The sequence below is a fragment of the Bos taurus genome, chromosome 2 (assembly GCF_002263795.3).
Source record: "Bos taurus isolate L1 Dominette 01449 registration number 42190680 breed Hereford chromosome 2, ARS-UCD2.0, whole genome shotgun sequence".
NCBI classification, from domain to species: Eukaryota; Metazoa; Chordata; class Mammalia; order Artiodactyla; family Bovidae; genus Bos; species Bos taurus.
The window spans coordinates 102,354,826-102,381,235 of record NC_037329.1 but is presented as its reverse complement, the minus strand read 5'-3'; the positions used below and the strand labels follow the sequence as shown (position 1 = coordinate 102,381,235).

At 37.7% G+C, this 26,410-nt stretch overlaps 1 protein-coding gene and 1 long non-coding RNA gene across 3 annotated transcripts in view; one reads left to right on the top strand and one right to left on the bottom strand.

Annotated features, from left to right (window-relative positions):
• SPAG16 (sperm associated antigen 16) overlaps window positions 1–26,410 on the bottom strand; it is a 1,067,980-nt gene that overhangs the window by 25,202 nt on the left and 1,016,368 nt on the right. The window lies entirely within an intron of this gene.
• On the top strand, window positions 7,937–14,896 carry LOC132343290 (uncharacterized). The gene is made up of 3 exons (XR_009492029.1): window positions 7,937–8,421; window positions 10,519–10,568; window positions 14,338–14,896. It is a non-coding gene; the product is annotated as an uncharacterized lncRNA (long non-coding RNA).

Here is a 26,410-nt window from a genome sequence, read left to right as displayed (position 1 = left end):
ATACCATGAAACACTACTCAGTCATAAAAAAGAAGGAAATAATGCCATTTGCAGCAATATGGACATAACTAGAGATTATAATCCTAAGTGAAGTTAAATCAGAAAGACAAATACCATATGATATCACTTGTAATGTGGGATCTAAAATATGGCACAAATAAACCTATCTACAAAACAGGAACAGACTCATAGACACAAAGAACAGACTTGTGGTTACCAAGAGAGGGACGAGGGAGAGGAATAGATCAGAAGTTTGGGTTTGATAGATGCAAACTATTATTAATACATTCAGAATGAAGAAACAATAAGGTCCTAATATATATAGCAAGGGAACTATATTGAATATCCTGTAATAAACCGTAATAGAAAATAATGTAAAAAAATAATGTATATATGTGTAAAATGGAGCCACTTTGCTGTAGAGAAGAGATTGGCACAACACTGTAAACTACATTGTAAATCAACTATACGTCAATAAAAAACATGAAAATTGAACAACCACATGATCCAGTTTTTCCAATTCTGGGTATTTATCTAAAGGAAATAAAACAACTTGAAAACTGTTTGAAACTTTTGAAATGTAATTTGAAAAGATACATGCATCTCTATGTTAACCATAGCACAATTTACATTAGTCAAGTCATGGAAGCAATGTAAGGGTCAATGTATTATATAAATAGTATACAGGTACAATGGAATATTATTAAGTCATAAAAAAGAATGAAATCTTGCCATTTGTGACAACATGGATGTACCTTGAGGGCGCTGCACTAGGGGAAATAAATGAAAGAAGGACAAATACACTGTTTCACTTATATATGAATCTTAAAAAAAGAAAAACAGAACAACTCCAAAACAAAAAAACACGAGCTCACGAATACAGAATACAGATTGTGGCTGCCAGAGGCAAGGATTCGGAAGTAGACAAAAGGTGCAAACCTCTAGTTATAAGATTAATAAATTGTGAGGGTGTAATATATGGTATAGTAATTATAGTTAGCAATACAGTACTGTATATTTAAAAGCTGCTAAGAAAGATTTTAAAAAGTTCTTACCATATGACTAAATTTTGTAACTACATGAGGTGTTAACTAGGTTTATTGTGGTAATCACTTCACAATATATACACATACCAAATCATTGTGTTGTACACCTTAAACTAACCCAATGTCGTCAATTATATCTCAATACTAGAGAAAAAAATTAAATTTAAATATATAGATTCTTAGGTCAAAAATAATGAAGTTTGGGTCTAAGATCTCTCCTCTTACCCATAAGTATGCTGCTAAGTCACATCAGTCGTGTCCGACTCTGTGCGACCCCACAGACGGCAGCCTACCAGGGTCTGCCGACCCTGGGATTCTCCAGGCAAGAACACTGGAGTGGGTTGCCATTTCCTTCTCCAATGCATGAAAGTGAAAAGTGAAAGTGAAGTCGCTCAGTTGTGTCTGATTCTTAGTGACCCCATGGACTGCAGCCTACCAGGCTCCTCCATCCATGGGATTTTCCAGGCAAGAGTACTGGAGTGGTTTGCCACTGCCTTCTCTGACCCATAAGTATATGCCTATTTAAATACAAGTCATGATTTTGTGTCTTTAATACAATAATAGTTACCTCAATAGCCCTTAAGATCTCCCAAGAACTACCACGTCCAAAGCTACAGATATCTAATCAAGTGCCCTCCCTAGCTAATGGTCACCAGCTCAGAAACATCCCTGGGCTTAGGTCTGCACTTCCTTTAAGCTTTCTTTCTCATATTAAGCTTCCTTTCTCATGGAGCATTCCTTGTCTATACCTGTTGCTTTCATGTGTGGCCTTGTCTCTTTTGCCTCCTATACATGGGCAGCTCAAGTTGGGACCATCATTTTGAGTCTGACATGTCTCTCCATTGGAACTGTGCTTCTGGTGACTTTCCCCTGGGCTCCACACACTTCATCCAGTTGATTAGCAGTGATGTGACCAACACTCTCCTCTGGAACCAGTGTTCCCTGACTACCACCTGCCTGTCTTGTCTCATGGGCAGGAGAATGACAATGTTCTACTGTCATCCTAATTGGATGGTATTGGATTTTAACTGGCACTTCAAATTATATTTTTAGTGATTTTTAATTCAGCATTCTGAATATGACTGTTTTAAACTAGTTTATACTCAAAGTAAGCCTGAGATAAAATGGGAGCTGGGTGGTGTAGAATAGTCACTTGTTTGGCTATCCAGGAAGCCAAGTTTAATTTTAGCCTTGAGAGAATTTGAAATCATTATAATTAAATGAGCATTAAAGCCCAGAAGTGAAAAGACACTTTTTTTTTTTTTTTTTTAAAAGCACACCCATTCATTTAGCATCGATTCACTACTGGCAGTTCATTCTCCCAAATGTTCTACCACTGAACATGCATACAGAGTTAGAGTAAAATATTTCGGGGGGAGTTCAGATAACTTGGAAGTAGGTCATTGCTGGGGATATAGATACTATATTTGACTTGAATATCTACAGAAATGTATAAAATGTGTATGTATTTGTAGAGAAGATTGTATTGTTTCATGTATTTTAATTTGTGATGTGCAGTGATGGGATAGTTGTTGTACAATGATTGCAGGGTACACCCTGTGCATGGTGTTGGGCTTCAATACAAATGTTGGGTAACAACCACTCTTGAGCTTGGGCTCCAAGTTAATTTGAAGTGCATGCCAGAAAAATTGGCAACCATTTCACAGTTGCTTCAAAATGCTACATAAGTTATTCAATCCAAAATCATGCCCTGACTGAAGAATGTCAATTGTATCCTGATCTGAGCTTTCCTGAAAAATAGATATGACTGGAACTTTAGTCTCCTAGTCCTGCAAAGAACTAAAAGGTGTTTTTGTAAGATTTAGAGGAAACAAAACAAAACAAAACAAAACATTGGTTCAAAAGTGAGCTTTGGAATTTCCAGTAGAAAATGAAAGCAAAGACTCTTAACATAAGCATGTTATTGTCAACAGTGGCATCTCTATTAAGCTTGTTCTCTTACCTAAATGCTCCTATTACTGTCACCTCTCAGGTTTGTCATACCCATCGCCCTGACAGTACAAACATTCCACTGTAAAACCTGCCAAACAGGGCAGCTGATTTCCTATATCTTCTGACACATGTTGCTCTTTAATATCATCCTGTCAGAACACCTAAGAGAAAGGCATTTGCTTTTGTGCTTGGAGCTGAGGCTAGGACTACCGTGCACACACTGTAATCGTTAGCCTTACCCTGCTATGAAATTCTGCCTTTAGGAACCATAGAATCTGTTGCTGGAAAATGCTATTGGCATAAATCTATCATGCTAATTAGATTGCATACATCTTGGTGGAGCTAGTTATTCTAAAAAAACATTTTTCCTGGTGTGAATCTTCTTTAATTTATTTTAATGACAAGTTGTTTTAAAATGTATATTGGATTTTCCTCTGCCACAATCAAGTGATACCTGCATAGAAGTCAAGAAAAATATTTTCGGCCTGATTTGTCTTGATTATATTCTATTCTTGTGGGATATATATGCCTCAAGTGAGGGAAATGGCAACCCACTCCAGTACTCTTGCCTGGAAAATCCCATGGATGGAGGAGCCTGGCAGGCTATAGTCCATGGGGTCACTAAGAGTCAAGACATGACTGAGCGACTTCACTTTTACTTATCACTTTCATGCATTGGAGAAGGAAATGGCAACCCATTCTGGCGTTCTTGCCTAGAGAATCCCAGGGACGGGGGAGCCTGGTGGGCTGCCGTCGATGGGGTCACACAGAGTTGGACACGACTGAAGTGCCTTAGCAGCAGCAGCAGCGTTCATCTTAACTTTGTCTTATCTTAGAAGGAATGTTCCTTTTGGTTTAAAAAATGTGATTGATTTTGGTAATTTCAGGGTGACATACTGGGCAGTCTCATTTACCAAAGATGGTTTTTTTTGGCACCCCATGGGTAGGTCATTGAGCTTTTATGTTCTCTCTTCTTATCTGACTCTCTTGTGGTATGTGTTTATGGGAGGCCCGAGGGCACTCTATTATTTAATATAAGGGATGTTCTCATAAAAGGGTGTAGCTAATTTTATAACAATACAACAGAACTCCTAAAACCAGTCGATGTGGCACCTTGGGAGAATGTGGACTAATCCCAAACACTTTCTTTGGAATGCCTACAGAAGGTACAGCAGCACATGCTTTTATCCCCTGAGTAGTCTATTTTAGTATTTGAAATAAAAAAGTCACACATGGTCACAATAATTAACAAAAGTATCTAAAATACAAATGATGACCACACACCCCCCCAAACAACCTATTTTAACCCCTGGCTTAACTCCTCCTTGAGGAGGCTAATTTTAGTATCTCAGTTTATAATCATTCCACAGTTTTCACCTGCTCTTAAAACTTAAACACTGTATATGTGGATTTATCATTTTTAAGGAGAATGTATAGATAATATATATTCTTTAACTTGTTCTTTTCCCTTCAACAATATATCATGGGTATGGGCAGGTTTACCATGAAATCAATGAACCATGAACTTTAGGGTTCCTTACTTTCATGGGCCTTTTCTAAGGCCTTAAAAAGGAGAGATCTAAGCAAGTTTTAAAATGTTTCCTTTTTTTATTTCTAAAGGAGGCCCTTGATTATTTTGCACCAGGTCCTACAAAATGTGGATCTATTTCTGAGCTTAAATATCTCTCTAGGCCAGTAGACCTGGTATATGAACATATTTATTGTTCTAATATTCTCATGAATGTGAGTCTTTCTGATGGAACTGTCAAATATACAAAGAAAGGCATGCAAAGATTACTGTAACATTTTAAAGGAAATAAAAATAGGACAATCTGGATTTTTTATCACTTGTGCATATGTACTCAGTTATGTCCGACTCTTTGCAATGCCATGGACTGTAGCCCACCAGGCTTCTCTGTCCATGGGATTATCCAGGCAAAAATACTGGATGGGATTGCCATGTCCTCCTCCAGGGGATCTTCCCAGCCTGGGGACTGAAACCAGGTTTCCTGCATTAGCAGGAGAATTCTTTACCACTGAGCAATCTGAGGCTGTTGCTGCTAAGTCACTTCAGTCGTGTCTGACTCTGTGCGACCCCATAGATGGCAGCCCACCAAGCTCCGCTGTCCCTGGGATTCTCCAGGCAAGAACAGTGGAGTGGGTTGCCATTTCCTTCTCCAATGCATGAAAGTGAAAACTGAAAGTGAAGTTACTCAGTTGTGTCCGACCCTCAGCGACCCCATGGACTGCAGCCTACCAGGCCCCTCCATCCATGGGATTTTCCAGGCAAGAGTACTGGAGTGGGGTGCCATTGCCTTCTCTGGAGCAACCTGAGGGGAGAAGTTAAAAATTATGGTACTACCACACATTGAATACATGTGTTTTGAGTTTTCAAGTGACGGCAAATTGTTAGCTTCTAAGGATAGATTTGAATTTTGGAAACAAAAGATATTTAGAGTCTTGTGAAAAGTAGAGGAGACACTGCAATAGTATTGCCTTTTGTTAAAATTAGAATATGACTGTGAAGTCATGGGATTATTTTATTTGGCCAAATCCTCGTATCAACAGACATGCATTGATAACTTGCTTTGTTTCAGGTTTTCTGGTGGATAAAATTGGGCCCCATTTTTAAAAGTGGAAATAATATTTGCATGACAATCCCTGTTTAATGCAGAGTGTCAGATAGGCACTCAAGGAGTCTTTTGTAAAAGAATAAGAAAGTAAGAGATCAGATTTGTAGTTACAGAAAGAAAGCCATGCTACAGTGGGGGAAATAAATGAAGGTCATCAAAAGATACTAAATTTCTGGATATATGATTATAAATTTAATAATAGGGGTGTAACATACACATGATACCTATAGTTATTGTTTTGTGGCATATTTGGAACTTGTTAAGAGAGTACATCCTAAGAGTTCTTATCACAAGGAAAGAAACTTTTCCTTTCTTTCTTTCTTAATCTATATGAGATGATGGATGTTAACTAAACTTATTGTGGTAATCATTTCAAATACTGTAAGTCAAGTCATTATGGTGTACATGTTAAACTTATGCAGTGCTGTAGGCCAACTATATCTCAATAAAATTAGAAGAAGAAGCAAGTGAATCAATACAATGCTGTGATGGTATTATGTATACGGTATCATAAGACCACAAAAGAAGGAGAGATGTTAATTACCTAGGAGTGTCAGACAATGCTTACTTCACAGAGGATATGATGTTTGAGCTTAAAGACAAAGAGAAATTGAAGGGGAAAAAAGAGGGACAGAACACATTTTGGTTAGAAAGAAGTAGAATATAAAAAGCATATATGTGCAAAATTTGACTTGTATTAATTGAGTTTAAGATACAGGGTCTGTACATGACTAATAGAAGCTGGGATTTAAAATGTTAGCCAGTTGCCCAAAGGCAAGTAGTTCTCCTCATTTTATATTCTTATACAGTATTTTATTTTCCTTCCTCAGTGGTCTTTTTTAGAATAAAATTTCTCTATTGTATAAACTTTGTTTACCACACTTAGCTAACATTTCCCTCTAGTTTTCTTTAAAAAAATATTCAGTTTTTCCCTTGCTGGAGCATTCTACAAGGTGGTTGTTACCAAAGGTAAGAGAAAAATTGAAATACTCGTAGAAAATCAGGCTCATGAAAAAAGGTAACACACAAATAGCAACTAGAAAATTCAGCACAGTGTCTTCATTATTGAACATCAAATTTGAATCTGCTTGCTATTAACTGAGTTAAAAAATAAAACAACAGTTTTAATTAAAAAATACATGTATATAACTTTGAAAATAATATTCTTTCTTATGTCTTTTTATAGAGGACAATTCTTGACCTTTAGAGTCAAAATGCCCTGGTGGTAGTTACTTAAGTTCTCTGTTATAGCAAACAGAAAGTTCATGTAGTTTAAATGAGATATTAATAGGTAAGATGTTTAGTATGTGTTGGGGACTGATCTAAGTATTTAAGTCTTTTATCCTCATGATGACTGTAATGCTGAGAACTGTTATCTTCTGCTCCATTTATAAACAAAGCATTGAGAGAGAAAACCATAATTAAAAAAAGAAACATGCACCCCAATGTTCATTGCAGCACTATTTAAAATAGCCAGGGCATGGAAACAACCTAAATGTCCATCAATAAAGGAATGGATAAAGAAGATGTGGTATATATTTATAACGGAATATTGCTCAGCCCTAAAAAGGAATGAAATTGGGTCATTTGCAGAGATGTGGATAGACCTAGAGATGACTATTCAGAGTGAAGTAAGTCAGAAAAAGAAATATTGCATATAAATGCATATATGTGAAATCTGAAAAAAAAAACTGGTAGAGAGAATCTTATTTACAAAGCAGAAATAGAGACACAGATACAGACAGCCAACATATGGATACCAGTGGGGAAAGGGAAGGGGTGGGAGGAATTGAGAGACTGGGATTGACCTATATACACTATTGATACTATGTGTAAAAATAGATTATTAATACGAATGAGAACCCACTGTATAGTACAGGGAACTCTACTCAATGCTCTGTGGTGACCTAAAAGGAAATCCAAAAAAGAGGGGATACATAAAGTTGATTCACTTTGCTGCATAGCAGAAACTAATACAACATTGTAAAGCAACTATACTGCAATACAGATTTAAAAGAAAACATGAAATGATACAATAAAAAAATAAATGAGGCACTGGGAAGTTAAACAAGTCTCCAAAGAGAATAGAACAGTGAATGACAGAGCCAGAATCTGAACCTCACGTGGCCTGGTTCTTAAGCCAGGCTCTGAACGATAGGCCCTGCTGCCCATCTGAAACAATGAAAGCTACGAGACAGGGCCTGACATATTATGAGTGCTTAATACCTAATGGCTCTTAGTGCTACGCTAGAGGACAGAATATTTTCAATGCCTATCTTAAAGCAGACATCGTCATGGATTTGTTATGGCCGACTCTTGTTGTCTATGTTAAAAGTCTATTATTAAAATGGAGCTCAGTGACAATAATTCTGCAAAGTTGCATCTCATGTGCTCCCAGTACAAGAATTTGAAGAATTCCTCTTTGACCCTTGGGTAGAATTTAGAACACAAAACACACTGACTAGATTGTGAGCGCTTTAGTTACTCTCTCCTAAGAATGACTTCTTTTAGTTCGTCTCCCACATTACAGATTAAGGAAGAAGCCATATGCTTTGGAAACCAGATCAGCAGATGGCTTGTTTGGCGACCTATTGCATAAATTGAAGAAACGAAGAAAAGTTTTCCTGCCTGGAAAACATGTTCTGCCACTGGCACCCAAGTACCTACCTTCTGCTTACAGAGGGATGCCGGGCGTTTGTCAGGAGGGCATCCAACATACTTAAGACAGTTTTATATAAGTGAAAGAGGAGTGGGAAAGCAGAGATAGTACTTGTGAAATGGAAAATTAGGTAAGTCTTCCTTTCTGTGAAACATGACACCACCCTGAAACCCAGCAGGGCTTCCTGTGTGAAGATCACAGCCAGAAACAGTGGCAGAATGAGAAGCACGTTCATATTAACTGTCCCATTTAACTTCCATAATCTGGTGTGTCATAGATTACTTCTAGAGAACAAATGAGTGCTAACAAGTGCTGGTATTATTTAAACAGAAAAGGAGAAATCCATATATTAAAATTGAAATGAGAGGAAAATCTAAAAAGTTGAAAAAATATATAACAAATAAATTTCAGGTGGTAATTGGCATGCCTTGGTGAAGAGCAAGTCCTTCAGATAACTCAAATATTTTTGTGTCTAAGACCAAGAGGAAGGAAAGTCTATCACATTTTAATAATATCTATTAATTTGGTTCTACTTCATAAATTCTTTAAAGAGGAGAGACTTGATTTTAAGTTGAAATGATCTGACATGGTCTTAGGTAGGCTAGTAGCTCATATTTAAATTAATGATGCTGTTTTAGAAGTCCCAGACCTAGTGTCTTAAATATGCTAACACATTAATTACCTGGAGGATAGAAGACGTATGTCAGTGATAACAGCCTAATAGATAAGGTTGTTTTTATCAGAGATTGATAGAGATTTTGTCATGTGCAGGAATTATCACAACAGCCTTCACTTTGGTGCCTCAGCATCTTCTCTTATCTCTTTCTAAACAAATCTCCACACAATAATGAGTTTTAAGAAATCTAAATCTGATCATCTTACTCCCTGCCTATCCTTTGATGAATTCCCATTTGTCCTATGGTTTACATAATCTTCCTTCTGTTTAATTTTTATATCACTTGCCCCCTTGTATCTCCCACCTCCCAGAGTTAGCTTCTCTCTGATGGAATGTTCTTTTCTCCAAGCACCTCCTTTTCCTTATTAAGTTACTTTCTAATTCTAGTCCAGCCTCCTGTGACCTCTCAACTAAGTCTAGAACCTCTTATTATAGGCCTCCACAGTAGCTATACCTCTCTCCTGTAGTGTGTTCAACTGCCTGTCTTCCCCATTAGACTATATATTGCCAAGGATGAACGCTGAATATTGTGCTCAATAAGAAGTTTACTGACTGAATGGAGTTTGTAGCTTAAGGAATAGGAGAGTGAAGGAGGGGTAATAAGGTAGGGAGGGGGCTTCAGTATGAGCAGAGGCACAGAGGTCTGGAGCACATGGCAAGCCTTTGAGCTTGTGACACTTGGTAACCCTTAGTTGTGTTAAGAGAGGGAAGAGGACAAAAGGGCTGATCTTACAGGACTCATTCTACTCTATGATTTTCTGCATGTGGCACATCTTTTTACAACTCTCAGAGGAAAAAGTCCAGTTTCTGGTTGCAAACTGAACAATGATTTGGACACACAAAGAGACATGAAGGCAATGCTCTTCATTTAGAAAAAAGATTCTGGGATTCAACATGAAAACTTTCAGTAAGCAGAGACCAATGACATGCACTTGATGGATATTCAATAACTGAGCTATTGTTGCTTAGAGAGGATGCGGCAAACTCTAAGAATCTCTCCACCACTATTATCTTTTCAAGCATACCCTCCTCCATGAGAGCATTTAAGTCTGAAGGCTATTACCTTCAATCACAAAATCTGCACCACAGAGCAGCATCTGCCAGGAATTATAAAGGTCCTTATTACACTAATGTTGAGTCACTGGATAGGGAACCACAAAATCTAAGGTTAGATATGAAAAATGTAGGTTCTACCCTACAACAAGTATGTTTTGGTTTGGGGACACTATACATTTCTTCATAGTGGAGTTATGTTAACAAAAAGCCATTTCACAGAGCTGAATTATCCTTCTTTGCACATTTGTAATGGGATTTAGTTCTTAGTCAAACAAGGATCAGGTTAGAGCCATTCCTTATTAATCAGATTTTTTTGAGGATTTGATCTTTCTGGTCACTGGCATCATTCACATGAGTGAGCCACAAATAGTTTAATTATTTTCTATTCACCACGTGGCACTGACGCTGGCAACAGGAGGGGAAGTCGATTTTGATGCTGCAGAACCTGCCTAACGTATCACTGTGATATTTACTTTTCTTTTTCCAAATCTGCAGGGAAATAAATTTATGGATCACTTAACCTTTTGCCCAAGGAACAAATCCAAGTAAGTTCTGAATTAATATTGCTCTGAGGATACAAAGTGAGGTCTGGTTTTCAAAGCAAGGCTGAGGGTTAAGGTCATAGTCGAGGTGATGAGAGGCAGAACTGCCTGTCCTCACCTGAATTAAATGATTGCTCTAGTCCTAAGAACATTTGCATAGACATCTAATAGAATGCTTTTTCTTTTGCTTTGCTTTGTTCAGCTTATATGAAGTAACAAACTGCCTACTACTTGGAATCAGAGTTTCCCAAGGCCAGAAAAATGATAGTCACCTATGTCCCATTGGAGAGGCGCAGATACTGAAGCTCCTTTCTCACCTGGAGACTCTTGACCTGGCCTCACTTATAAAATCTGGCTATACTCAACATCAGAGAGTATGGCGAATGCATCTTTTGTAGATGGTTCTGATTTCTACATTACATTCCAAAGCTTGCCAAATATGCTGTAAATGTGAGGTTCCAGCTTCCTATTCAAATAATAAAATCTCCTGGGCATTCTGAAAATATTTTACTCAAAATGAAAAATGTTGGCAGAGAAGAGGCAACCATCTTTGGGAATTATGCCTCCCTGTATCTCACACTCTGTGCATGAAGAACTTGCCCACATGAAAAGGCATCACTGCTCTTTCATACTTGGAGTAACTTTTCCAAAACAAAAGTACCCCTTGATTTTGCTGTTACCAAAGATCTTATTTGATGCAGGAACTGTTGAAAATTTAGCTTTGGTATCCATTTTCTTAATAGTAACTGGGAATTTAAAACTATTTAGAAATGACACCTGCTTTGTGACTTCCTTTGAACCATCTCCTGAACACACAGTATTCTTTAAACCATGTGGTAATCAATACCTTGAAGGGTACTGCTTTTTAGAATTGTTGTCACTAAGCATAGCAATTTTCTTGAAAAAAAAAAAAGTGCCATTTTGCTTTCCCTTGCAAAGAAAAAAAGGGGTTTAACACAGTAGTACCAAGAATTCCCTTAGGATCCGGAGGAAGTGCATAGTGATAATCCATCCCAGAGGATGCAGTGGCAAACAGGGACCCTTTACCCCTTATTTACTGAAACTGCCTTTTATAAACTTTCCTCTGGAGAGTAAGAACCAATTATATTAATGTAGATGTGGAAGTGATAATTGATTTCACATCATGGAAAACATCCACTGAAAATGGTGATGGAAACAGTAGTGATCACATTCAACTGCTGTGGCCTGAACGTATAGTGGTGTTTCTCATGTCCATTCTGTGATTTCAAGTCACAACTGCCATGAAAAAATGTTTTGGGGATCCTGAGAGCCTCCTAGTCATCTCAAATTGAAAGGTGTGCTCTGTTTTAATTTCCTTATAAGCTGATTTCTCTCTACATTAGAAATAAATTAAACAATGTATATGCCAGTAAATTATCTCTGGAAATGGACTCTAATCGGGCTTTTACTTTTTTTATTAAAAAATAAAATAGAAGAACCTTGGGTCCCATTCTGTTGCTTGTTTTCTGCATATTAAAACTCTCATTATTAACAGTTCTTGAACAATAAAGCAGGAGCAATCACACAGGACTACATAAAATGCATTTCAGTAGGGTTCAATAGAACCATTTTGGAAAATTGTTTTAGCCATTTTCTTAGAGATTGCCAGTAACTGGAAATGCTTTTCAAACACTAACATTTTCCAAAGCCTGAAATTTCACGTGATACTTACTGGGTAAAAAGATCTTTCGTTTCTATCCCATGAGCGCCAATAACAGAATCGGTGCTATTTTAAATATTGTCACTATAGGTCTCAGACTTAAGGGTCTGTCTCGTTTAAGGCAAAGTGTTGCTTAAATTTTGTTGGATAATGACACATATCTAGCCTTGTTCACCATCATTTTACCACTTTGCTCTATCCTTGCCTTCCACTTTGCTGACAAAATATTTACTAAATTGACCACTCTTTTATTTAGTCCTTCATTTAACAATAATAATTTGTTATGGGTCAGACACTGTATTTGGATCTGGAAATGCAGTGTTTATAAGATCAGTCTCTGCTCTTGTAAAATTCAGGGTCCAAACCATTCATACCTTGTCTCCTGGCTGCCTGGGCTCTCCTGAGCTATACACATGGTTGAGGCAATTTGAATGTTCTTTCTGAAAAGTCCCCAGAAATGGAAGGGTATTGAAGGGTAATTTTTTTCTATCTTTGGTATGAATCCTCTGAAAATGCTTAAACCATGACAGAGGAAGGATAAGCCCACCTGGCAAGCCAAATTACCATAATCAATCCTGATGATCAATGTTATTGCGCTCAGATTTCCCTTAACAGAATTGGGGTAGAATAGGAAAAAGAGTACGTCAAGGCTGTATATTGTCACCCTGCTTATTTAACTTGTATGCAGAGTACATCATGAGAAATGCTGGGCTGGATGAAGCACAAGCTTGAATCAAGATTGCAGGGAGAAATTTCAATAACCTCAGATATGCAGATGACACCACCCTTATGGCAGAAAGTGAAGAGGAACTTAAGAGCCTCTTGATGAAAGTGAAAGAGGAGAGTGAAAAAGTTGGCTTAAAGCTCAATATTCAGAAAACGAAGATCATGGCATCCGGTCTCATCACTTCATGGCAAATAGATGGGGAAACAATGGAAACAGTGGCAGACTTTGTTTTAGGGGGCTCCAAAATCACTGCAGATAGTGATTGCAGCCATGAAATTAAAAGATGCTTACTCCTTGAAGGAAAGTTATGACCAACCTAGATAGCATATTAAAAAGCAGAGACATTACTTTGCCAACAAAGGTCCGTCTTAGTCAAGGCTATGGTTTTTCCAGTAGCCATGTATGGACGTGAGAATTGGACTATAAAGAAGGTTGAGTGCCGAAGAATTGATGCATTTAAACTGTGGTGCTGGAGAAGACTTTTGAGAGTCCTTTGGACTGCAAGGAGATCCAACCAGTCCATCCTAAAGGAGATCAGTCTTGAGTGTTCATTGGAGGGACTGATGTTGAAGCTGAAGCTCCAGTGCTGTGGCTACCTGATGCGAAGAACTGACTTATTGGAAAAGACTCTGATGCTGGGAAGGATTGAAGGCGTGAGAAGGGGATGACAAAGAGTGAGATGGTTGGATGGCATCACCAACTCAAAGGACATGAGTTTGAGTAAACTCCAGGAGTTGGTGATGGACAGGGAGGCCTGGCGTGCTGCAGTCCATGGGGTCTCAAAGAGTTGGACACGACTGAATGAACTGAACTGAGACAAAGGGATCGAAAACCACTAGATCCATTCTAGGTTTCTTTTGGAACTGATCTAGAAGGACCTTTCCTCGTCTCTGTGTTTAGTTCTAATAAGCTTGGGGAAAATCTGATGGGCCTCAGGTTTCTCAGCCTCTATATAGGACATCAAAACCAGTTCTGGGGTGAATCTGAAGTCACAAGGATAGTGTTAGGATGGAGCAACTCTCACAAGGGAACTCTGTTCAGATATTCGACTCTGGGAGTGGCCCTTAGGAGTACATAGGAAGAATATGGGCCTAGGAATCACACTGCCTGAAGGTTCTTAACAGCTCTGACACTTACAAATTTTGCAACTTAGTTCTCAAATTTCCCCTTCTGTAAGACTGGAGAAAGCAATGCATTAAGGTTGGAGATTAAATATCTCAAATTTCCCCTTCTCTAAGATTGGAGAAAGTAATTCATTAAAGTGGGAGATTAAATATCTCACAAATAAATATATGTATCTCAGGATATCCAATTAATACCCTCTCTATCTTTTTTCCTTTCTGTATTACTTTGCCTGACTGTAGAGCTGGTTGCATAGGAAATTACTCAGAACTATCACATCAGATACTTGGAAAACACACAGAAGCAGATTTCGATGCAGTAATGTACACAAAGCAATGTATCCATTTTCAAAGGAAATGCACCATTTGCAAGGATGATTCACAAGTGGCTATCTGGTGTCAGTCTAACCCAGAGTTCAGCAACCTGCGGCAGGTAAGCCAGACGGTGGTGTGATGAGCCAAGGTGCTGGGCATGTTGCCATTCCCCAGGTGGAAAAAACTCCAGACTCACTGCCAATCTGAGCCTGGCAGAATGAGTCATGAGTCTCTCTAACTGCTGCTGCTCCTTCTATTACACAACTGTCCTTAGAGAGCAAGGAGAAACCTGACCGAGTGAAAGCAGACACTTGTTTCCTGGACCTGAGGCTGAGGGCACGGTATCCTTGGAACTTGTTTAACCATCCTCAGGGGCTGGGAAGATCCCTGAAGGAGGGCATGGCAACCCACTCCAGTATTCTTGCCTGGACTCCCATGGACAGAGAAGCCTGGTGGACTACAGTCGGGTTGCAAAAACTTGGACATGAATGAGCATACATGCATTGCGGTAGATAATGACGAGAAGCACCCCTCCCCACCTTTTTTTTTTTTTTTTTTTTTTACTGCTTCAAACCAATAAGGAAGCATTTAACTCCAATGGCTATTGGCAGTCTTCTCAAAAGAGATGAATTCAATAGAACAGAAATAACTACAGAGCAGAGATACAGGAATGAATGAAGTGGCACCACTGATGATACTATTAAGACAATGCCCTCTGCCTCCTATCACTCTTCCGAATGTACAAACCAATGTACTTTCTCACTATATAAGTCAGTTTGGTTTGAAGTTCTTGCTATTTGAAGTCAAATTATCCCTAACCGACTTGTCTGTTATACTAGTTTCTTATTGCTGCTATCACCATTATCACAACATAATGACTTAAAACGTAGCAATTCATTACAACTGTAGAGACCAGAAGTCTGCAATGGGTCAGAAGAGTTACATGCCTTTTAGAGACTAGGGGAGAATCCACTTTCTTCCTTTATTGGCTACTACAGGCTGCCTGCCAGCTTCACTGGTAGCTCAGCTGGTAAAGAATCTGCCTGTAATGCAGGAGACCCCCATTTGATTCCTGCATTGGGAAGTTCCCCTGGAGAAAGGATAGGCTACCCATTCCAGTTTTCTTGGCTTCCCTGGTGGCTCAAACAGTGAAAAATCTGCCTGCAATGTTGGAGACCGGGGTTCCATGCCTGGGTTGGGAAGATCCCCTGGATGAGGACATGCAAACCCACTCCAGTATTCTTGCTTGAGGAATCCCCATGGACAGAGGAGCCCAGTGGGCTAGTCCATGGGGTCACACACACACACAGGCTGCCTGCACTCCTTGGGCTATGGCTTCTTGCTACTTTTATCTTTACTTTTGTCATAACATCTTTTTTTCTGTCTCTGATCCTCCTGCCTCCTCTTACCAGGACATCTGTGTTATATTGGGTCCATTGGATATATCCATGATAATCCATCTCAACATTTCTAATTTAATCACATCTTCAAAGTCCCATTTATGCTATAAGGTACCCTCAGATTCCAGTGATTAGAACTATTTTTTTGTGTGCTATTTTTGTGCTTTTAACGCTATTTTTTGTGAAAGTGTTAGTCGCTCAGTCGTGTCCAACTCTTTGAGACCCCATGGACTGTAGCCTGCCAGGCTCCTCTGTCCATGGGATTTCCTAGGCAAGAATATTGTCAGATCAGATCAGATCAGATCAGTCACTCAGTCATGTCTGACTCTTTGCGACCCCATGAATCGCAGCACGCCAGGCCTCCCTGTCCATCACCAACTCCCGGAGTTCACTGAGACTCACGTCCATCGAGTCAGTGATGCCATCCAGCCATCTCATCCTCTGTCGTCCCCTTCTCCTCCTGCCTGTTGCCATTCCCTTCTCTAGGGGATCTTCTCATCCCAGGCATAGAAACCTTGGTCTCCTGCATTGCAGGCAGAGTCTTTACTGTCTGAGCTATCTTTTGGGGGGCCATTATTCTGCTTGCCACGTGCACTTAACACAGCCACATGGCTCCATTCCTAAGGGGGGATCTGTGTGGTTTGCTACCAGTAAACACTATTAATATCAAATTTTACATTTTAAAAACATTTCTGGACTCCCCTGGTGGTCTAGTAGTCAAGAATCTGCCTACCAATGTGAGGGACATGGTTTCAGTCCCTGGTCCAGGAAGATTCCACATACTGTGAGGCAACTAAGCCTATGTGCCACAATTAGTGAAGTCCACACACCATAGAGTCTGTGCTCCAGAACAAGAGAAACCACCACAGTGAGAAGCCTGTGCACTGCAATTAGAGAACAGTCGCTTTCTCCACAGCTACAGAAAGTCCACACACAGCCATGAAGACCCACACAGTCAAAACATGAACAAAATGTTAAATAAAGTACTTTAAAAAATGTTAAAAGATTGCCATTCATGTCCTATGATCATTGATGGAACCCCCACATGCTAGCCATCTTGCTCACAAAGGTGAATTTGTCTGGCGGAGAACAGACACATGTATATGTTTGGATGAGTCCCTTGGCTGCTCACCCAAAACTATCACAACACTGTTATTCGGCCATAGCCCAATATAAAACAGAACATTTGAAAAAAGAAAGATGAATCTGTCTTTGTTCCTCTTCAAAATGGCAAGACAGAGAAGGAGTCAGGAGATGTTTTTAGAGAATATTCAGTACTGTAGGCGAAGCTGTGTAAACAGAGAAGGAACATCACTCTCATTGCTGGGTTAAGCTTGGTTTGGTTTTAAGGCCTTTTTAATTGCAGATATGGAAGATACTCTCACTAGTATACTAGATAAGATTACAACAAGAAAAAAACTGTGTTAAACTAATAAGTTTCCAATTTTTTTTTTATTATCTTTAACTTTTTTTTTTTAATTTCCACAGGTCTGGTTTCCTTAGGTCAAACACAGTTTGAGGAGAAGATTAAGATGTTTGAGAAGTATGGTCTGGATAAATTTGCACAATATATTTACAAGCTAATTCATTTCATAATCTATTTTTTGGAAACAATGTTTGCTAAGTTACTAAGTTACCAGGAAGTACATTGCATTCCAGAGGTAATTCAAAGTTGATTAAGAAATCATAGTCTCTTATGTTCTAGTTATAGATAGGACAGCTACACAAATAACTAAAATACATTTAATACACCTTAGAATAATGCCAAGTCACTAGGGAAGCCATTTAAAGCTTCTTTTAAAAGTTAGTTGAGGTCTAGACAACCTAGCAAGTGCTAGAGAAAGGGAGTGAGCTGAGGCTGCTGTCCCTCCTCTAAATCTTTAACACTCAAGGGGCTAAGATGTCAGTTCTACAACCAATTAAAGGAAAAATGCCCTGTTCTAACATGTTCTTGAAGACCCATATTTACACTAACATGCTAACATGTTTATCTTGAGGGCATTTTGCTATTAAAATCAGATCTTAGAATATAGTGCATCTTTGTGCAACACACTATGAATGCAGGTGACATGCAGCCATCACCTAACAGGATTTTGAGTCACGCAGAGCTCATCTCCGGGTACCAGGAAGGACATACACCAAAAATAAAAGAGAAGGGAACAGCTAGCTACCCACTCCTGTATTCTGGCCTGAAGAATTCCATGGACTATACAGTCATGGGGTTGCAAAGAGTCAGACATGACTGACTTAAAAATATTGATTGTGGGAGTCCCTCGTAGCTCAGTTGGTAAAGAATCTGCGTGCAATGCAGGAGACCTGGGTTCTATTTCTGGGTTAGGAAGATCCCCAGGAGAAGGAAATGGCAATCCACTCCAGTATTCTTACCTCAGAAATCCCATGGACAGAGGAGCCTGGTAGGCTACAGCCTATGGGGTCCCAAGAGTCAGACATGACTTGTTGACTAAAACTAACAAGAACCACACATTGAACTAAATGATTTTGTTTGTGGTGCTTTATTTAATTGAACGAGGTGTGCATCTACTTCAAGGTAACTGGTGCAGAAATCAAATGTTCTATTTCACATAATGATTAGCTGAGTAAATAACTCTAGTGTCGCTCTAGTGTTTGGGATCCCTGATTATTCAACACATTTGCTTTCGGGGTTGCAGGTGCAGGCTGCCTCTCCAGAGTTTTGTATATTTTGAGAAGTTTATAGTTTCTGACTTTCTTCTTGTCCCCCTTCTATTTTAGGAAAAGAGTTTATGATGCCAAGTGTTTTAGAAGAGAGAGTTTGTCAGGCAAAAGGAGCTAGAGGAATAAGCTGGTCAGTGGTTGAAATGTGGGCGTATTTTTATTTCTGCTAAATACTCAGGTTAATGTTCTCATGCTGATAGACTCTAGAATTTCTGGTCCTGTTTAATATCATCAGATATATTTCATGGTAAGGATTGATTTCAACGTCTATCAGATTTTGGATAAATGTGCTTACTTGGGAATTTTATCTGAAGAAAGTCATTCTGGATATTTTTAGAGTCATTCCAGATTCCCTCCCTGGCATATTGCCACCAAGCAGACGCTTTGGGATGTTCACTTAAGACAATTAGTGTAGAGGCAGTATTTATCAGTTGCCCTTGAAATAAAAACCAACTGCTATAGCGTGCAGTTCCAGGTAGGATCTTGCAAGCTGGCCTCCGTCTTTCTCTAGCTACTGTTCCTTACAGACTTCGCATGCTTCTGTTGCCACTTTGTCCTGCTTCATTCCAATTTTGCCTGTTTTTGGCTGTCACTTAACCAACCAACTCAAGAATGAAAATCATCTTTGTTTTCCTTGCCTACATATTCCTGGAATATGGTCAGTTTTGTGTATGTAGTGGATGCTCAAAGTATTATTGCTAAGTGAAGGAACAATTTCACATTCTTTCAGTTATAACTAGGATTGATGGAACTATTGTTATGAGAAAGTGAAATCAAAACTTCTATTTCATTTATCATTGGCAGGAGATTAAAAAAAAAAAAGGTACAGCAAAAATCAATGACTTTCTCCACCTCTGCCTCTTCACAAAAGAAGGCCCCTCGCATCAAATTTTCACTCCCATCAGCAAAGTAATCTGTCTGTCTCTCTCTGTCTTCCTCTTTCTGAATGACCTAGCAGAACTTTTGAATTAAAAAGTAAGGGTCACTGTTCTAGTGAGGCAGGGGCTTTACTCTGAGATTTCTCTATTCTTTCTTCTACATAATTATTAGTAAGTTGAGGCACTGCAAGTCACAGACTGCCTTCAGAATAATACAAAATATTTACATTTTTAAAATTAATAAATTTATTGACTTTTATCCCATACAAATATACTAGGTTTGATATTGTTCTAAGAGGATGAGCTGCAATATAAGGTTTAACCTTATAATGTGTGGCTCTTATATTTGCTGTCATTACTTTATAGCCATGTCTCATGTAATCAATAGTATCATGAAAGGAAATGTAATTCAATATTTTTGCAATGGCATGTAGTACCTCCATATACTCTTCATAATATCTATTGGTGGTTAAGAAAGTGTCATTTAATTAAAGACATTGTAAAATTGTTCAAATAAATTCTTCATATTATTATTCTGAAAACTTTTTTTTCTGAAGCATCATTTCTTTTTATTAAAAAAGTACTAGTTTGGAGGTATATTAACCTCACCAGGATTTCAAAAATAAGAAAAAAATATAGTTTTACTACATTCTTTGATATACTCTGATTTTCTCATAGACATGGGATTACTTAAAATATTTATTATGATTTTCCTTCCTTCCTGAGTTTTGCTTTGTCATCTTGAGCATCAGCAAATGTAGGTAGTAGCATTTCCTGGCACATATATTTGAATATTTCAACTCAAATAAAACTTTTATTTCTAATCTTAAAAAACAGCAAGATGGGTAACACAATATCACGGCATTTACTGGGGGTAAGTGATACCAAAGGAAGGGCTGAAATTTTCTACTATAGGTTGGCAAAAATTCCAATTCTTTAACTTCTATTGTCTAGGAATTATGACATTATAAAACACTGTAAGTAGGTGAATGACACATTCCTTTGCCTTAAATTGTAAACTTCTTGGGACCAAGCCTGTGAAATCCTTGGAGTCTCTCTAGATGTGTGAATAGAGAAAGGATTTATGGACAAGGCTTGACATCCACCATCACTTCCTCAACAAAAAATTGGCTTTTGCCTATTCAAACAATTCCCAGGGATATGTTTCAAATGATGCTGAAAAGAAAAGTTACTTGCTTTTTGCTCCTTTTCCTTCAAGCTCTTGTGATACTCTTGGTTATATGCAATTTGATTTTTTTTTGTTTGCTTGCTTTAGGAAAGGAAGTCTGATTTTGTTTAATTTTTAAACAAAAGATAGAGATAAGTTACACTGTTATGGTGCCTCAAGGAAAGTTGAAATTACTATTTGTCACATTTGGCCTTGGAAATAAAATGGTATAAACAGCCTATAGTACATTCAGCTTCTAGCATAGAGGTAAAGCATACAACAGCATGGAATTTAGGTCTCTAATGAGTTTTGTATATATGTTTCTTATAAATGTATTTAAAATATAAATTTTACATATACATAAAACTACCTTCAAACCTAGTATATGAAGAATCACTAATATCTAATTGCTGTATGACTATTCAACATGGTATGTCAACTGTATTCAAAATAGGGAATGTCTAACAGAAGAAACCTACAAGGCTCAGATGTATCTCAATGTTAAGAGAAGACAAGGGAAAGTCAAGTAATAAACTATATACAAGATATGCACACATACACATATCTGAATCTTCTACTCTTTGCAGGAAAATAAATTCACATAGCCAATGATATGGATTATAATGTTTTCAGGTTTAGCTACCTTTACGGATATACAGGCTCTAGCATACAGCCTGGCCCAGAAAAACAAGTGTTAATGCACAACTTGTGCTTCTTCAACAACTAATTGGATGTTATTACATAGGAACAATGGATTTTCCATATAGACAACTTAGAGTGACTTCACTGAAGAATAGCTTTAGAGTTTTCCTGCATTTTGAAGCCTTCAGACATAGTGAATTATCCTTGTAACAGTATACCTTAGACTGTGAATTTGACAAGTCAAGAAAATGTTATTTCAAAACTATGCTGAAGATATGGGATTGATGAAGAGCATTCTCGTGAGATACTCATGTAACTAAAGGGAAGGTTTAGTATGCTTATAGAAACCCAAAGCTATGATCAAAACAATCTTGAGATTCCTGTCATTAGAAGGAACAATTCTTTCTGTCCACCAAATCCTCACAGAAGCTTTCAAAGTTTTTCACCAAATGCTCACATCATTCTGCCCTCCAAGATACAGGTCAGAAAATGTAGAAAAAGGTGCCCATATTGAGAGAAGGAGACTCTTCATGGGAAGAGATGGAAATTGACAGAAGTAAAATATTTAGAATAAGTATCTAGTAACAAGATTTTCTGAAAAAAATAACTGAAGCTCCTTGACACTGCCAGATTACCATCAGAAGACAACATCATATGGAATAAGTAGCAGGTAAAAAGGGGCATGAGAAATTTGGGAGTGTATTTGTATAGAACAGCAGTACTATTTTGTCTATACAATAATATAAAACAAGGTACATTGGGAATAAAGGTATTATTTTATTGATGTGCCTCAAGGTTTAGTCCACATTTCCTGAAGAGTCTTTGAGTTCAAATTTGCGATAGCACAGAAACCTTCTCTGCTTTTGGCTGTTTACTAAAAGAGAATCATAAATATATATATTAAAAAATAAGCCATTAATCTAGTAGGCTAATTAGAATCATTTAAGTTTGATGTAGAGTTTCTTTAATTCCATGGAACTATTCTCTCAGCCCATACTAAACAGTATAAAGTTGCCAGTTCACGTAAAGGGTAACGAAAGTAAGCTTATAGAAAACAACCCAGCAAGTGCAGCTAACTCTGAGCTTGTTTGCCTTGTGATAATAAATTGTGATGTTTACTGGCCACATGAATTGTTTAAGCAAGCTTCAACTTTCTACTCTTGAATTCTTTTTGTGTTTTTAAAAATTATTTTTACCTAACTCAATCTATTCTATACAACAGTATTAATATATCACAGGTTACATTTCCTCATCTGGCCTTTTAAGGCAAGAATTTTATCTCTGCCAACTTTCCAACCTTGTCTCCCACTGATTCCCCACAGAAACCTTCCTCTCTGGATACCCCAACCATTGGAGAGATGCAATGGCAATAAGAGACCTTGACCTGCCTTACCATCTCTGTTTATTTGGGCTTAAAAATTTAAAGCTTTAAATCTAAAGACAGTCTTTACAGTAGACTCAAGGAGATCCAACCAGTCCATTCTAAAGGAGATCAGCCCTGGGTGTTCTTTGGAAGGAATGATGCTAAAGCTGAGACTCCAGTATTTGGCCACCTCATGTGAAGAGTTGACTCACTGGAAAAGACTCTGATGCTGGGAGGAATTGGGGGCAGGAGGAGAAGAGGACGACAGAGGATGAGATGGCTGGATGGCATCACTGACTCGATGGACGTGGGTCTGGGTGAACTCCGGGAGTTGGTGATGGACAGGGAGGCCTGGCATGCTGCGATTCATGGGGTCGCAAAGAGTCGGACACGACTGAGCGACTGATCTGATCTGATCTGGAATATAACATGCTAGGAAGGACAATTTGGGGGAGCATTTACACTAACAAATGTGCTTTTCTGAACTGCATTGAGCCATTTAGTTGCTCTATATAACTTAAGTTACAGCAAATGACAGGAGCTGAGAAACTATCATTTAATGCCATTACTTATCTTCTTGTGTGTTCATCATTTTCCCCAATTTCTAATTATTCCCTTCCAATGACTGGAAACTCACTGAAGCACCAATCAAACCAAGCTTTGGTTGATTTTATGGTAACTCAAACGTACTCAATGTTAAATGATACAATACACAAAACGTAACACCTTTTCATTAAATTCTAAATTCTCCTGAGTCAACTATTGGTATTTTCACTTATGGATCTTTATGTTTACTTGCTCACTTGTGCTCTCACTATGCCATATATGCATGTACACACAGATATACATATATACACTATATTTATACTTATATATTCACACACCTATATATTGATATAAGCTATGTATCACATATGTGTGCTTAGTCAGCCACAATATAGAGCAGATCTGTTATAGATGTGTGTGTCTGTGTGTCTGTGCTAGAGATCTGTTCACTAGGTAGACATGCACTAGAGATTTTATTAAATATTTTTTATATATTTTATTATATAATAAAATCTCCAGCACATATTTATATTGGGCTTCTCTGGTGGCTCAGCTGTAAAGAATCTGCCTGCAATGCAGAAGACACAGGAGACATGAGTTCAATCCTTGGCTCAGGAAGATCCCCTGGAGGAGGGAATGGCAACCCATTCCAGTATTCTTGCCTGGAGAATCCCATGGACAGAGGAGCTTGGCAGGCTACAGTCCATAGAGTCACAAAGAGTCAGACATGACTGAAGTGACTCAGCACGCAGGGATGCAGGCACGCATGCATAGGTTGTTTTTCTCTGAGGAAATGTTTAAACATTTCTGATCTAGGTAATACTTTGAAAAAGTAGGGCATAGCTAAACTGTCACTTGATGGAAAAGCCTTTTTGTAGAAACTATATACCTACTATCTGACCATAGTCCCAATTGCAATAATCCACAAGAAACACAGAGTGATGGTCTCTTAAAGTTATCTGACAAATGTTCTGATGACTAGACATTCACATTTTTCCTAGGTATTCATTTATAGAATTCTTTTTTTTCAGTTGTATGGACAAATTTATTGGTGCTTTATCAAAGCTACTTATAATTTGATAATAAAATGCATCAGACTGTCACTTTTAGAAAGAAACAGACCTTGAAGAGAGTTAAAAGCTAGTTTTATATGACAGAATAATAAAGATGTCATCTATCCCTACCATCTTGTTTTTGAATGTCATTTTTCACAGCAGGGAAAATTAATATATTTCAAAAGATATAAAGTATAGGAAATGGGCATCAGTCACCTTCAGATTTTTTAATGAAACACTGTGACAAAATATGATTTTAATCAACTTTGGGGAATTTTTTTCATTTACTCACTTCTTAACACTACTCCATATTACATAAGGAATACTTCTGAAGCATGGATTGTCTTCTATTTAAAATTCCTAAGGTTACATTTCATATGCCTTATTTAATTTTGCTATTCACTTCATTGGTAGTGGTGCTTATGCTTTCAGCAGTTAGATTACATTTGGGTGGCAACTTCCAATCAGTCAAAATGGCAGTCATGCATTGAAGGCTGTGGGTAGTGGGAGAATTTGGCCTTGACTATCTTACCAAGTGGCAGTTCTCTAAGTCATTTAAGAGGAAAAGAAAAACAGTCATGAAGAGTTTAAGTAAGTCCTGATATTCAAGTTCAAATTCATATTTGCTCTTCAAACTCACTATATCCAAAATAATAAACTTTGAACTCTAAACTTTAAACTTTAAATGGACTAATAAACTTCTACAAACTTAGGCTTCCTCTTATGTTTCCAATCTCTTGTTGGAAGCAGGACCATCCCCTTCTGTCACTCAGGCTTGAAACCTTACTTAGACTCTCTCTCCTTCTAGCATCCACATTCTTCAATCCCTAGAATGGTTCCTTTAGAATGTATCTATCATTCTTTTTTTTAAGAGAAATCTTATTTATACATTTATTTCTTTTTGAACTGTTGTGATATCTTTCTAATAGCTTCTGCGGCCTATATCTCATTCCATAAGACATACTGACATCACAGTAATCTTCCTAAAGTTGTAAATTTGAATCTTCCTAAAGTTGTAACTTTTATCTGAGCTCATAAACCATACATAGCTCACTTCTGCCCAGAGGAAAATAATATGATAAATACACTTGTCAGTCATGCAAGTCATCCCATAATCATCAGTGGTCTACCCTCCAACCTTATTTGTCATTAATCCTTCCTCCAAAATGTCCCTCCAACTCCCTTTAGCTGAGTTGACCTTCTGGTTATTCTTAAAGTATACTCTGTACTTTCAGTCTTAATCTGAATGCCATTCTCATCTTACCAGAGTATCATCCATTTCTAAAGCCCTTTTCAAATTCTGTCTCCTGTGTGATGCTTTTAGTAAACTCACAATCATCCAAACAGGTAACCATGTAGATTTACCTAAACACTGTAAAGATGAAAAAAATATACTAAGAAGATACAACATTGATGTATACCCTCAAGAATTTGTCTAGTTGGAAAATAATATAAAAACAAAGAGTAGCATCAAATAACATCAATATAACATAAATAGAATGTCATTCTTACTATAACAGAAGTATAAAAAAGTACTATGGGAACACAAAGGAATGGATATCTCTTCATTAAAGAGTCAGGGAATACTTCATAGAATGAGCACAAATTGAGTTTTCACCAGTAGAACAAAGAAAGTACATTTCATATGGAGGAAACAGTCTTCAAAAGCAGTAAATGGTTAACCTAGTCACAAATATTTATTGAGAATCCACTATATTTCAGAATCAATTATATATCAGTATAATTACTGAGGATTCTACAGTATGAAGGATGGAGAGGAACAGAAAGAATTAAAAGACATGTTTTAGTAGAATGAAAAGATAATAATTACTATTTAGTTGTTAGAGAATATGAAGATGGAAATTTCCCCTAAAACTTTTGGGTTTCCTGAATGAAAAGGAAGACGAGCCCATAAACTGAACTAGAGAATACTAGAGAAGGAGTACATCTAGGTCATTTTTCAAGCTGTTAAGTTTTAATTACAAATGGGTAAGATGTTCACATGGGGAATGGAAATGTGGGTCCACAGGTTCATCAACATTAAAATAATATTTGAAGGCAAGGGAGTGGGAGTGGATTTTATTTTATTATTTTTTTTAGTTGGAAACAGGAGTATTTTAATAGAATTTTCAGGTAATTGTGGATATTCTTCTTTGATACCATATAAAACTTGACAAGAGGTAGAAGATGTACATTGAGAGTCGATGAGATGTCTCAGAGACTAAGAGAAAAGATTCCTTAAAGATATAGGAAGA